Consider the following 13695-nt stretch of genomic DNA (forward strand, 5'->3'; position numbering starts at 1 on the left):
TAAAAACAAGACTTTAGGTTGTAAGGAAAGGGAATTAATTACACATATTAGAATACATGAAATACGTGTAATGAAGCCCGATAAGGGCGGGGGGGGCTATTTTGATGTATGAGAATGACTACTTAAAGAAAATGCATTTGTTACTTTCTGGTGAAGAGTATAAATTAGTATCTCTTAATGAATTTAACCAAGCTTACAAAAGAATTAAAGACTATTTAAGTGAACTGTTTATAGAAGGGAGTATTACATTAGACTTATACCATTATTTATCTATGGCAGCACCTACTACACCTGTGCTATTTGGCATTCCGAAACTACATAAAAACTTCCAAGACCCCCCTTTTAGGCCCATAATAGATGGACGGAATTCCATTACTTATTCCTGTGCTAAATGGGTTGATAACAAACTTAAAGAATTCCTCAGGACTGAGAGCCAGATATGTAAGGATTCATGGCATGTCCTGAGGAGTCTTAACAATATTTCCTTTCAAACTGAATTAATATTTGTGACAGCAGACGTCAAAAATCTATATACTGTTATCCCTCATGCAACAGGATTGGAGTGGGCACGGGAATTTTTAATACAAAAAAAGTGCCCAGGGAGTCAAGTAGACCTTATTATCTCTATTTTGGAGATTATTTTGGCAAACAATTACTTTATGTTTGGTAAAGATATATATTTACAAACCATGGGAGTAGCGATGGGTTCCCCAGTTGGCGGTAGTTTTGCGAACACCGTCATGGCCTTTTGGGAAAGGACATTCCTTTTTCCACATAAATTATTCCAGGACACTATTGTCTGGTATACACGCTATCAGGATGACATTCTAATGATAGCCAATTGTGGAAGGGATAAAATAATTGAGCTAATAAGTGAAATGAATTCTTTTGCCTCTTTCCTTGAATTTACTTATGAAATTGGAGAGGCATCTATTGACTTTCTTGACATCCACATTAGTAAGGACAGGACAAAAAATGTTTTTGTCACTAAAATATATCGAAAACCAACATATAGTAATTCCTTCCTACATTTTACAAGTTGCCACCCCTATTTTCAAAAGAAGGGGGTAGTAAAAGGCCAACTTGTCCGAGCTTCCCGAATGTGTTCCACAGAGGAAGGTTTCGAAGAGGAATGTAGGATACTTTGGGAAATGTTTGAAAATAGAGGTTATCCCTATAAACTTTTGAATGCAGTGTTTGTGGAAATTAAAAATAAAAGGAAAGAGGGAATATTTGGGCCATTATATAATGGGGTACCCATTGATATGAACTATGAAATTCATGATATTAATATCAGTAATGTTGAGCCAGAAAATATAAATCAAGGCTGTAACAACAATAAAAATTACAGTGTTGGTTTTTTAACACAGTTTAACTTGTATTCCCCACAAGTTCGAAATATTTTACAAAGTAATTGGGAATTATTAATGCAAGACAGGAAGTTACATTCCTTATTGGGTCCAAAGTTGAATGTGGTTTATAAAAGAGCCCCTTCTATGAAAAATTTATTTGAGCACCCCATTAAACCTTATAAAATGAACAAAGGGATGTTCAAATGTGGGCGATGTAAATACTGTAAATATATACAAACAGGGTCCAATTTTATGATAAGGGGCTCTAGATACTACATTAATGGTAAATATAACTGTGAGACTCAAGGAGTTGTTTATCTTGCTAAATGCAAGGAATGTCCTGCTTATTATTTCGGTAAAACCGAAAGGCTGCTAAAGAATAGAATTTATGAGCATTTATACGCTATATCTAGAAGAAATTCAACAAATGCTTTAGCTAAGCATGTTATGGATAATGATTCTCACAGTTTTTTGTTTAATGTAGTAGAAAAAGTTGATAAAAACCCTAGAGGGGGGCCATGGTATTTGAAGTTACAAGAATGTGAACTTCTATGGCAGTTGAAAACCAATGCCCATAACTATCCGGGCATCAATGATGCATGTTCTATTAAATGTCTACTTAATATTAAAGCTTTGGAGAGATAGTGGAATTTTTTATGTGTACATGTATATTATTGTAACATTTTCATATACATTTAAAGATCTAATAATTTCATATTTTATTGTATTTTTGTTAATAATATATAGTTTGTCTAGTTGTATATTTGGAATTAGATTTGGTTTTGGACATTACATATTTTAATATAAAATATATAAAATAAATATACAATGAATTTATTTTAAATTTCATTTAGATAGATAATAATTTTAAAATGAATTATATTTTATAATAATACAGTAACTATTAAGTTTGGATAGTGGTTGCTTGTGATGAAATTTTTACACGAACATTTTTGTATGTATGTTACTTTTATAAGTCAAGTTTTGCATGGTTGCTGCATTGTTGACTTAATTGGACAAACCAATTAATTATCTAATTAACTGTGGGTTTGGCTTAAGCACTTAGTATTATAAAAATGTAAAGTGTTTTATTTTACTTTGTCTGAAGAAGTGCAAGCAGTGTCTTGCATGAAAGCGCTAACTAAGTAAAAGAATTGGATCTATCTGACTGGCGTTATTTGTTTAGCTTCCGTTTATTTTCTTTATATGTCCTATGCAGTCAGACTGAAAAAACTCCGGCTGTACTCAGTGGCATATCACTTACTCAGTGGTGATCTCTGCCTGACTTACAAAGCCATGTCCAACTCAGAATTGATGGACATGCTCTACCTAAAGAAATCCAAGTCACTGCGAGCCACGCGCTCTAGTGAGCTAAACCTCACCACAACAATAAATAGAACATGTTGGAGGGCTAGATTCCTGTTACACAGACTCCCCATGCTTTGGAACAAAATTCCAAATTACATCAGGCAGAGCCCCTCACTAACACTCTTCAAGAGAAACCTTGATGAGTGGATGGGTAAACAGAAAATACACCCCTGGGATCACTTCATTGGCTCTGCTTGACAGAAGATCATTTAATTAATCAATGGGGTGGCGAAAGCCAACACACTCTGGCTAGGCTTATAAATGCCCTCGGGCAGATAGCCTAGTACCTACCTATGAACATATGAACCTATAATCCAAAGTGAAAGCGATAATAATGAAGCAGGGGAAATTCAAGAAATAAGCAGAGAGTGGGATTTTGGATGCAAATTCTTAAGAAGAATAACTCCCATACAGAATATTATATTCATAAAGGAACAGAAAGTATTCTAAGAGCTAAGCCAGCACAATAATTGAGAAAGGAGATTCTGCCAATAGGGATAACTATACTTAGGGGTACAGAGACTAGGCAAGAGGGGTTGAAATTTTCTGGAAAACACTGATAAAGGGACCAAGGAATTGGGAGCAAATAACTCTAGAGTGAAAAGTAATAGAATGGGAAGAGGCCAAGAAGACATACAGATTGCAGGCTAGAGACTGCTTTCCAAATCAGGGATTGATATCAGAGTATAGGCAAAGAAAAATGGACAGGGAAATTCTAAGTGAAAGACCTGCTCTGGTAAAACTTTCAGCTGAATCAAGAAAAGAAGCTGCTCTTAAGAAAGGGATAATTAATAGGGCATATAAAATATTGCACAACTAGAGGAATCAATCAGATTAGGTTAGGAAAAACTGGAATGAAAGGCTGGATAAGCAATTCACAAAGAAAGAAGCGGAGGACATATGTATGGCTCACAAATACCCAACAACGTGTAGATGATTTAGGATGTTTGCTTGGAAGGGTTTGCATAGGTATTTTTATACACCAAGAAGACTCCAAATAATTTTTCCTCAGGTAGATGGCAAATATTGGAGGTGTGATGGTGAAGAAAGAGATAACTGGGATCATAAGTTTTGGGATTGTAATGAGTTGACAGACTTAAACATTTCCTACAGAGTACAGAAAAATTGGGTGACCAAATGGGTGAAACTAAGGAAATGACTTTTTTTTTTAGCTGAGATACAGGATCTGAATTGCCTAGACATAGTAAGGCCTTGTTAAGTTTAATAGTGGTGGTTGCCAAAACACAGTTACTAGAAAATGGAAATCAAAGTCTAAACCAACTGCATTTGAAGTAGGGAATATTGTAATCTAAAGTAGTGAATACTGTAATAGTGACACAAGAAATGGATGAGGGATCTGTAGAAAAGCTTAAGAGCAAATTACACAGAAAAAATGGAAATTGTGGGAACAATACATTCTGAATAACGCTTTGGAGGAGGACTATGGTTTCAGGGAAGGCAGGAATTGGTCAACTTATGTAATGTTGGATTGATGCTATATATATATATATATATATATATATATATATGTATGTGTGTGTGTGTGTGTGTGTGTGTGTGCGCACGCGTGTGAGTGTGTGTGTGTGTGTGTGTGTGTGTGTGTGTGTGTGTGATGTATAATGTTTGTAACTGTGGACATGTTAACATGGTTTACTTTTATATAAATGCATGCGTGCCTATATCTTAAGTGATAATTCAATAAAGGTGTTAAAAAGTCTTTTGCATTGTACTTTCCTTGTAGGTGGCCTATTATTAGAGATGACCATAAGAAGTTGTTGCTCATACTGTCTAATGTTTGGATGTTTTATACAGCTCTTGAAAAGGAGGATTTGTACAAATGTAACAAAGCTATTGAAAATATGCCAGAGGAAAATGATATGAACTGATTTTATACAATACACCAATTTATGTTCCTTCATATTTATGGCTACTGTTATGCATAGTGCCTTCTCCCCAAGCACATGTATGTGCATACCAATGGATACATATACATTTACAATCACCGCTGGTTACAAAAAATACAATAATCATTTCTCCAGGGCCATCCAGGTGTTCTTGAACCCTGGGGCAGCACCTATGTTGTTAAGCTGATACTCTGCACTGGGGTGAATTCTTCTTCTTTCAGCTTTTTCCTGGTTAGGGGTCACCACAGCAGATCACCCGTCTGCTCACGGGTTTTTACAATGCCGAGATGCCAGCCTGGCACCCAACCTTCCACAGAAGGCACACGCATGCACGCACACACCTAGGGCCAATTTGGAGTGTCCAATCCACCTACAGCATGTCTTTGGGATGTGGGAGGAAACCGGAGCACCTGGAGGAAACCCACACGACCACAGGGAGGACATGCAGACTCCACACAGAAGGCACCCCAGCCGAGAATCGAACTGGAGAACCTCTTGCTGTGAGGCAGCAGTGCTAACCACTGCACCACCATGGCCGCCCACTGGGGTGAATAATGCAGTTAATTTTAAATGTATTTATAAAGGGAGACACTTGGTGTTGGTTTGGGTCAGACATGGCAGTACTTTGAATAGTGGTTTGATTTTTCCATAGATCTATAGTTTAAAGACAGGCTGACAAGTGTGCATGTAGTTAGTATAGACTTTGATCAGTTTTAATTGCAAAGGTTATCGACAAGGAAGCTACTAGCATTTAGGAGGTTACATTTGTTTTTGTTATTCAGATTGGCCACATTCAGGATGTTTTCTGATTCCCCCAAAGAGCTGTCTCTGCCATTTCCTTCTTTTTCTCAAGCACTTTGCTTGTCTGACGCAGTGCATGAAGAATCCTGTCCTATGATAAAGGCTGGATAATATTGTTGTTCAATAAACCCAGTTCTTTTCCTCAGGGGAAATGTTAGCATCCTAAAGGTGGTCAGGTGATTACTATTTAATGTTCGTGCCGGTTAGTTTTTGATGATCTGTTGGCTATTTACTTTGTTTTATTACTGTAATTTATATTCATAACTCTTACATGCAGTTCAGTTAATGACTTTAGATCTACCCTCTGTTAACTGTTCCATACAGTGGAGTCCTGGATCACTTGACAACAATATAGTTAGTGCAGCAGAGTGCAGTATTTTTTCCAAGGAGATCTCTCCGTGTCACCTGTGGATACTTGATTACCTTATGTTTATATCTCATATGTCTGTTTCTGTAATAACTATGGATATTTCCACCAGGAATGTGCCTGCAAATGGTCAACCATGATCAGTAAACATATATAAATAAAATAAATACCCTTAATAATTGAATTTGGTTGGTAGTTTCACGTATATGTCAAGTACAGTAGAGAGTCGATTATCCAAACTAATTGGGACCTAGGGTAGTTTGGATAATCAAATTGTCCGGATAAAAACCATCTAAAATCTAGTTTTTTCCTGCATGCAGGAATACACTTTTCAACCATTCATCAATTCCAATGGATAATAAAGAATATTTTTCACACATGAGCTGGGTACAAGCTCAAAAAACATGCTCAAGCAAATATGTATAATGTTTACATATTCACACTTTATGATTTTCCTAGTCAAAAACTTTGGAAGACTGGTTCCAATAACTGACTTTTCTGATAATCAACTCTCTACTCTATTTGCATAGAATATTTAACTATACTAACAGTTGATAGAAGTCTTGCGTTTAAACAAAAATGCTTACTGTTTGGTCATTTTAATTAATAAAATTCCTTGTTTTTATAGTCAGTTTGATTTTCATTTTATTTTTGTTATTGACATGTCATTGCTTTTACCATACTGACTTGTAATGTAGTAGTTTTACTAAGATGGGGTTGATTTTATTATGCATTACATTCTGATGGAATGCAACGTGATGAAAATAGAGGAATCATTTTTGTGTGTGTATATTTACATGTGACATTTTCACTGTACTATGCCACCAACAAATTCCCAGTATCGATAAGGACAAAATGGCCACACAATTTCAAAATTAAGTTGTGTGTCTGCCTTTTATACCAGAAATAACAATTTATATACATTTCAATAGTAGATTGCCATGATATGCTAACCACTGCACCACCATGGCCGCCCACTGGGGTGAATAATGCAGTTAATTTTAAATGTTATAAAATGCCAGTCAGTTCCTGAGGTATATCCATAATGATTATGAAAGAAATACAGGCCTATAGAGCCTTAGCAGTATTCAAAGTTCCCATTTATTCCATTGGTGTAAGGGGTGAGCATATAATGTTTTTCAGGACGGGGAACCTCCTCTACAATATTCTTTGAAGACCAAGTGTAAGTACAGTTCAAGCATTATTATATTGTTTAGAGCGTATTACTCTCTTTCTACTTACAGCCATAGCAGGGTAATATCATTATTCTTTGTCTTTTTGTTGGTGTATTTGTAGAAAGCATCATTTGTCATTTACCCCATTTTTCATTCCTGGGTCTACTTTATTTAAATGAAAACGCATTACGTCAAGCACCACTCCATTGACACATATACACCGAACCGCGAAATAATCGAACGCACGAAACCGCAAAATTCAAAATACCGAATTGTCATACTTGGCCAACCCCACTGCCCGAAATATACTACCCACTCAAACAAAATAAATAAACCACACACATACACTAACCAAACCCCTACCTCAAACCCTACACTAAACGTTAAATGCATTACCCATCTTACATTACCTATCTATGCACTTACCTTAACCTGCACCCTAATCCTAACCCTAATGTCCGTGACTATCGCACACTTATCTTATGGATCTGTAGCTCAGACGGCCAACCAAAACACTTCGACATTTCGAATTTTGCGGTTTTGTGCATTCAATTATTTTGTGGTTCGGTGTATATGTGTCGATGGAGTGGTGTTTGACGTAACACGTTTTCGTTTAAATAAAGTAGACCCTTCATTCCCTACACCAGTCTTTTTTTCATATCCACTTCTGGAATTCTTTCTACCCTGCTACAAATCCTCTTCGTTTTAATGGTAGGTTATTTAGTTAGAGCACACACTTTTTACCAATTCTTTGTTGGAACAGAATAGCCTAATTTTTTTCATTGTCTTTTTTTTCTCTCAGTACAGAGAATCACTGTATTCCCAGCCATCTTCTCAGTGTGTAACACTGCCTTCTATTTACTGTCTGTTACTCCTTCCATTGTTACAAATCATCATATGTAGCTCCCTGTGACTCTGCTAAAATTCATCCCGTTTTGCACTGCTATACATATGCCACTGTCTTTCTTAATGTGTCCACAATGCTGCTACATATAATAAGGACATTGGCCAGTATTCATAGCCAGTTATGCAAATGCACTGAGGCCTTCTGAAATGATTATGGACAAGATGAGCTGTGCTCCTTAGAGGCCATTTACAGCAATTCATGATGACCTCAAATACGCTTATGCATATGTGAAAATAATAAGATGTAAATGAGGCGTGATGTAAATCTGCATATGCTAATTAAGTATGTTTTGCACCATTTGCAATTCATAGTCTAATTTTCCTGGACTTCCACACTGTTTACAGATGCGATATATAAACAGAAGCCTTGCCAAATCTATCAGAGTTGCATTCAGTGAAAATGCTGTCACTCGCTCCTAAGTTTGCTATTTCCAGGTCTGAGTTACATGTTTGGACTGGGACAAAAGTAATTGTGCCCAGGGGCACTCACCAGCCAAGAAAGTGAAAATATAAGCAAAGGATTACTCATTAGAAGTTTGATAATCAGGAAATTTTTGATAGTTTCAGAGTGGACGGGGACATTGTAAGGGTCTTAGTGGGTATGCTGAACTCCCATAGGGGCATTGGAGGAATGTGTGGACTTCCAGTCCCTGTGGACACCAAGATATGTATAGCTCTCACGATATTTGCTACAGGGACCTTCAAGAGACAGACTGGGGATGCGCTGGGAATCTCACAGGCTTCTGCAGCAGTTCCTCGATGTACTCTTGGCACTTGTGGATCAGTATATCTATTTCCTGGTGTCATCTCAGAACAATGTATGCCTTTTATGGACTGACACGTTTCTTTGAGGCACTCAGTAAGATAGATTGCACCCATGTTGCAATTATGGCCCCTCCTGGTTCACAGAGGGAGTGGTACTTCAATAGGAAGGGCTACCATTCCATCAATTGCCAGGTTGTGTGTGTGTGATGCATGGGGATGCGTCACCAGTGTGTCTGCCCAGCATACTGGCAATGGACATGATTTCCATATCTAGCATACTAGTTCACTCTACCACTGTGTCCTGCATGGTAGGAAGTCCATTGATCATCTTGTTGGCAAGTGGAAAATAATGTTTTATATTGTATTTAACTAATTCATATTAAAATGTATTGCTGAATACTAATTTTTTTATGTTTTGTCCTCTCCATTTTTTTAGGTGATTCTGGACATCCACTGTAGTCATGGCTCATAACACTACTGAGAAATCCAAGTGGAGTTGCAGAGGAGACATATAACATATTCTTGTCCCAGACCCCTATTGTCATTGAGAGGGTCCTTGACTTTCTGAAGAACTGTTTCATGTGCCTGGATGACTCTGGGGGTGCCCTTCAGTATGACCCAGCTGCTGTGTGCAGGATGTTTATGCATGTTACATTCTGCATAGCACAATCATGCACCAGTGTGGTGGTGAAGTAACCCCCATGCTGTCACTGCAACTCTCAGTTCCAGTCCAAATATGAGTAATGATGACATGCAACTGCACTGGTAAAAAGGTGTCATCTAGTCCACAACTATGGACCATGGCATTCAGGTTATTGTTTCCTTTTTTGTAAAAAAAAAAAAAAAAAAAAAAAAAATTGTATAAACTGATGCATGCAGTGATATCTGTGGGCTGTGCATAGTCTGCTGTCACTGTTCATGTGACATTCTTGCTCATCTTAAAATGTACTGTTTTTATTATCTTTTAGAAAAGTTACTATTGTCATGCCCGAGTGCACACTGACTCCTGCTTAGTGATGTCATAAGGCATCATATAAAAAAAAATCACATTTTTGTCCGCTTTGATGAAAAAGGTCTGCTTTACTGACTACTTAATTATATAAAAGTAATGAATATTGTCAACAGTGAAATACTTTCTGAGTTAATGCATTGGACATTTAAAGAAAATGAATTGTATTGCTTTTTTATATTATGCCATTTCTTCTCAGATTATTCTGTGTTACTGCACATCAGCTTGATTTTATGCTGTAGCGACCTGGTGAAGTTAACCTTGGCTGTACATGATTGTCATTGTTGAAGTGACACCCCAATCCCATGTGCAAAAATGGGGGGAAAAAAGCACACCAGATACTCAGCATGCTCTACAGGCATTCCCGTTTTCTTAATCCGTCTACTAGACTCATACTTGCTAACAACTGTTTATTATGTTCCCTCTTGTATGGTGCTAATATCTTTACTAATCTCCAGACCTCCCTCTTATCAAAACTTGAAGCCTGCTATAACAAAATAGTAAAATTCACCACAAAAACTCTTACCTACTGTGCTCACCACTGCATTTCACTTCAGGCACTACTGAGGCTCAGGCTACCACAACAACTTAACTTCTTATAACTCTTAATGCCCCACAACATTATCTATAAGCTTACTGCCTGCCCTACTTTAACTTCTTTTGTCTCTACCTATCTCCCTACTAGATGTCTAAGAGCCAAAGGCAAACAACGTCTGTCAGTGCACAAGCCCAAGGAAAATGCCTCTGCTCTTAACTCCATTGCCAAAGCCTGGAATAATCTTCCCACAAATATCAGAGCAAATGGCAACTTTCCCTCATTTAGGTGTGCCTTAAAAGAATTCTTAATCAAGGCATGGATCTGTTCCTGCTCTAATCCCACGTAATATTATTTCCTTTCATTGCCTTCTTCAACTAACTTTTTTTACCGCACCTTCTCCCTTCTACTTACATCTTTTCTTACTATATCTCACTTTCTATTCCCCTTATGTTATCATTAATATGTATTATCTTATTGTTCTTTCCTTCAAATACTGAATTTTTTTATAATATTTCCTTACTGTTTACATTATTAACCAACATTTTCTTTTACCTTAATTAGTTGATGTATATTTCATTATTATACTTAGTCTATGACTTTTACTAATTATGCATTTTTGGAAAATGTCTCCCCAGGCCTCTACTGAAAATATGTTTCTTGGACCCCAGTCAGACTTTCCCAGTAAACAAATGTCAAATAAATAATAATGGAATAGTATGCAGTAATGTATGCCTACAACGGGGGTGAGCGGGACAATTACCATGCATACTGCCTTCATTTCTGTTCTTTGCTGATTTACATGGTTCTCCTAATAATAATTAATTGTGATGTGTTTAATTGCATCATTCCTTGTCAGCACTCAGCCATCTCTGTATATAAATATATGTTACTGATTTTAAATCAGCCTTCATGAGCAGACGAGTTTTGTTGCTGCTGACATTGGTAAGATGGAGCAGTGCCCACATTGCCTCTAATTACTCCTGCTCTACCATCTTCTGTGTCATAGCTATCCCCATGGATAGACAGAAGGTAAGAAATGGAGGCCCCCTCCATAGTGGCACAGGAAATTGCATTCTGCTTTGTCTTGCTTCTAGCACATGCTACCATATCTTCTGTAGTTTTCTTGCACTGCACCAGTGCTTGATTTCTGCCACCCACTGCATTAATTTCAACAACTACTTGATTTCAGGCCTTGTTCCTCTTGGCTTGCATGGGCCCCACCTTACCAAAAAAAAAAGGTTTCCAGCATGTCCTACATGCTGCCACGAGGACACAATTTTTCCTCATTGCTGAAGTGATCCTTCCTCTGCTTTGATCCCTTTTCCATCATTACTATACATATAAAAGAGAAAAATGGCGACCAAAGCCAGAGGGTGTGACAACACTCTTTTGATGTAAAAGTACAAAACACTGGCTGTCTTCCTGCCACCCACATTAAATAAAAATGTTACTTATCAAAAACTACTTAATTGCATACAGAAATCTCAATATAGCCATTTAAAATTGCAGTATTTATTTATTTATTTATTTAGTTAGTTATTTTGTTCGTTTACTGGGTAATGTCTGACTGGGCATGAGGCCCATTTTCAGCAGAGTCCCAGGGAGAAAAGCTCCATACATGCAAACAGACAGTATTAAACAATCAACTTGAACACGGATTAATAAATAATGTACAAAGCAAGTCAATAAAAAAATTAGTTATATAACAATAATTAGAAAATAATTAACAAATAAATTAAAAAGTAAATTAACAAATTTAACAAAAAATCGCATAGTTAGATATAAAAACTGGCCACATCAGTTAATAGTGAGAACAATGTGATACAGTAATTGCAAGATAGAGAAATGCAGTCTATATAACAGTTAAAGACAAAGCAGTATATGTGTTTACATTGCTAAATGAAACTGAGTGTAGAATCGATACCCTTCATCAGTTAATAGTTGTAGCTGTGAGGATGAGCTAGTTTAGGGTGCTGTAAGGGAGTAGTAGGTAGCTTAACCAGGAGTATGGCAGGAGCAGAGCCAGTGTTTTGTAGATGTTCCTTAAGGAGGTTTTTAAACTCATGAATGCTGGGGTTTTTAGCCATAGGTTGGAGTGTTCCACAGTTTATGTGGTAAAATATAGGCTGTGATGGATTTATTTTTTAATTTTTTGTATTTGGCATTTTTTAAGTGAAAATTGTATTTTTATATTTCTAAATACATAAGTAATTTTTTAATACATTCATGTATATTTATTTGAATATTTATCAGTACATAAGTTTTTATGTACCAGTATGTTTTATTATTTTGTAACAATAGACTTTCTAGTTATGTTTCTTTAAGATTTAATTATTTAACAAGTTTTTTAATTGACATCCATATATAAAGATGAGATTCAGCTGGTGATGTTGTCTGAAGAAGTTACTTTGGTAACGAAAACGGGTGTCATTGTGTTTTACTTGCATTTACTGGATTCAATAAACATGTGTTTCACGTGTATTCGTGCACTTTCCTCGGATATTTATTGGTGTTTTTTCTTCACCTGGTGTTGGTTTGGTTTTCTTAGTTTTGTTTTACCAACATCTGCTTCTGTTTTTGCAGTTGGTCTTGATATGGAAGCTTCGGGGGAGAATGCATCTGCCGATATCCAGGAACCCAGTCTACGGTCTGAAGTCGGAGAAATCCGCAAGCTGACTGGCCAACTCAGCCAACTTTTAGACATTCTCTTGCCTTTAGGGCAAGGCATCCAACAGTTACTTACTAAACCTGGCCAGGCTTATAACAACGAAACCGGACATTCTGTTAGTAATTCCAACAACAATTTGGGTCCAGTTTTGCCTTCTTCTAACGGCAGAGGTCGCCCTCCTATGGCAACAGACTTCTACAACGCTCCACACATCCTACAGGGCTGCAGCGAGAGTCCTCGGCGTGCTGAAGAATCAGCTGGGCATATCAATACGCCACCTTCTTCGTTCCAGGAATGGTATCAGGATATTCCTACTTTTCAACATCCGGGACAGGTTAATAATAGGACTGACAACAGCTTATGCTTTCGGGAGTCGATGACTGCACTCGAGACTTCACTGTACAGGTACCGCAGTTTGAAACTGGACAATATGTACCTCAATGAATGTCTCAATAAAAACATTGTACCTAAGGGCCTTCGGGTCTGCAAATATCCCAGCAATGTCGTTGTTGGTAGTGATTTTCACTCAGATTTAATTGTAGCTTTTAACAAGTGTGGTCTGGATGTTGTACGAGCTATAGTTAAGAGGAATGAAATGGAAATAGCGATGTTAGATCAAGATATTATTAAATATAATGATGTTGTTATTTCTGACCTGTTGTTTCAAGTTGAACTTGAAAACAAAAAGTATTACCAAATCAGGAAGGAAGTTGATAACAAATGTGCTGTTATTTTACAGAGAAAATATAAGAAGTTACAAAGGGATATTAGGGAATATGAGGAGGGGTGCCCTTATCCCATACCTTACTCTAGTACTGATAGAAGACACATTAAACCACAGT

Source organism: Protopterus annectens, chromosome 6.part0, assembly GCF_019279795.1.
Source record: "Protopterus annectens isolate FY-2018-M chromosome 6.part0, PAN1.0, whole genome shotgun sequence".
In the NCBI taxonomy this organism is placed as follows: Eukaryota; Metazoa; Chordata; order Ceratodontiformes; family Protopteridae; genus Protopterus; species Protopterus annectens.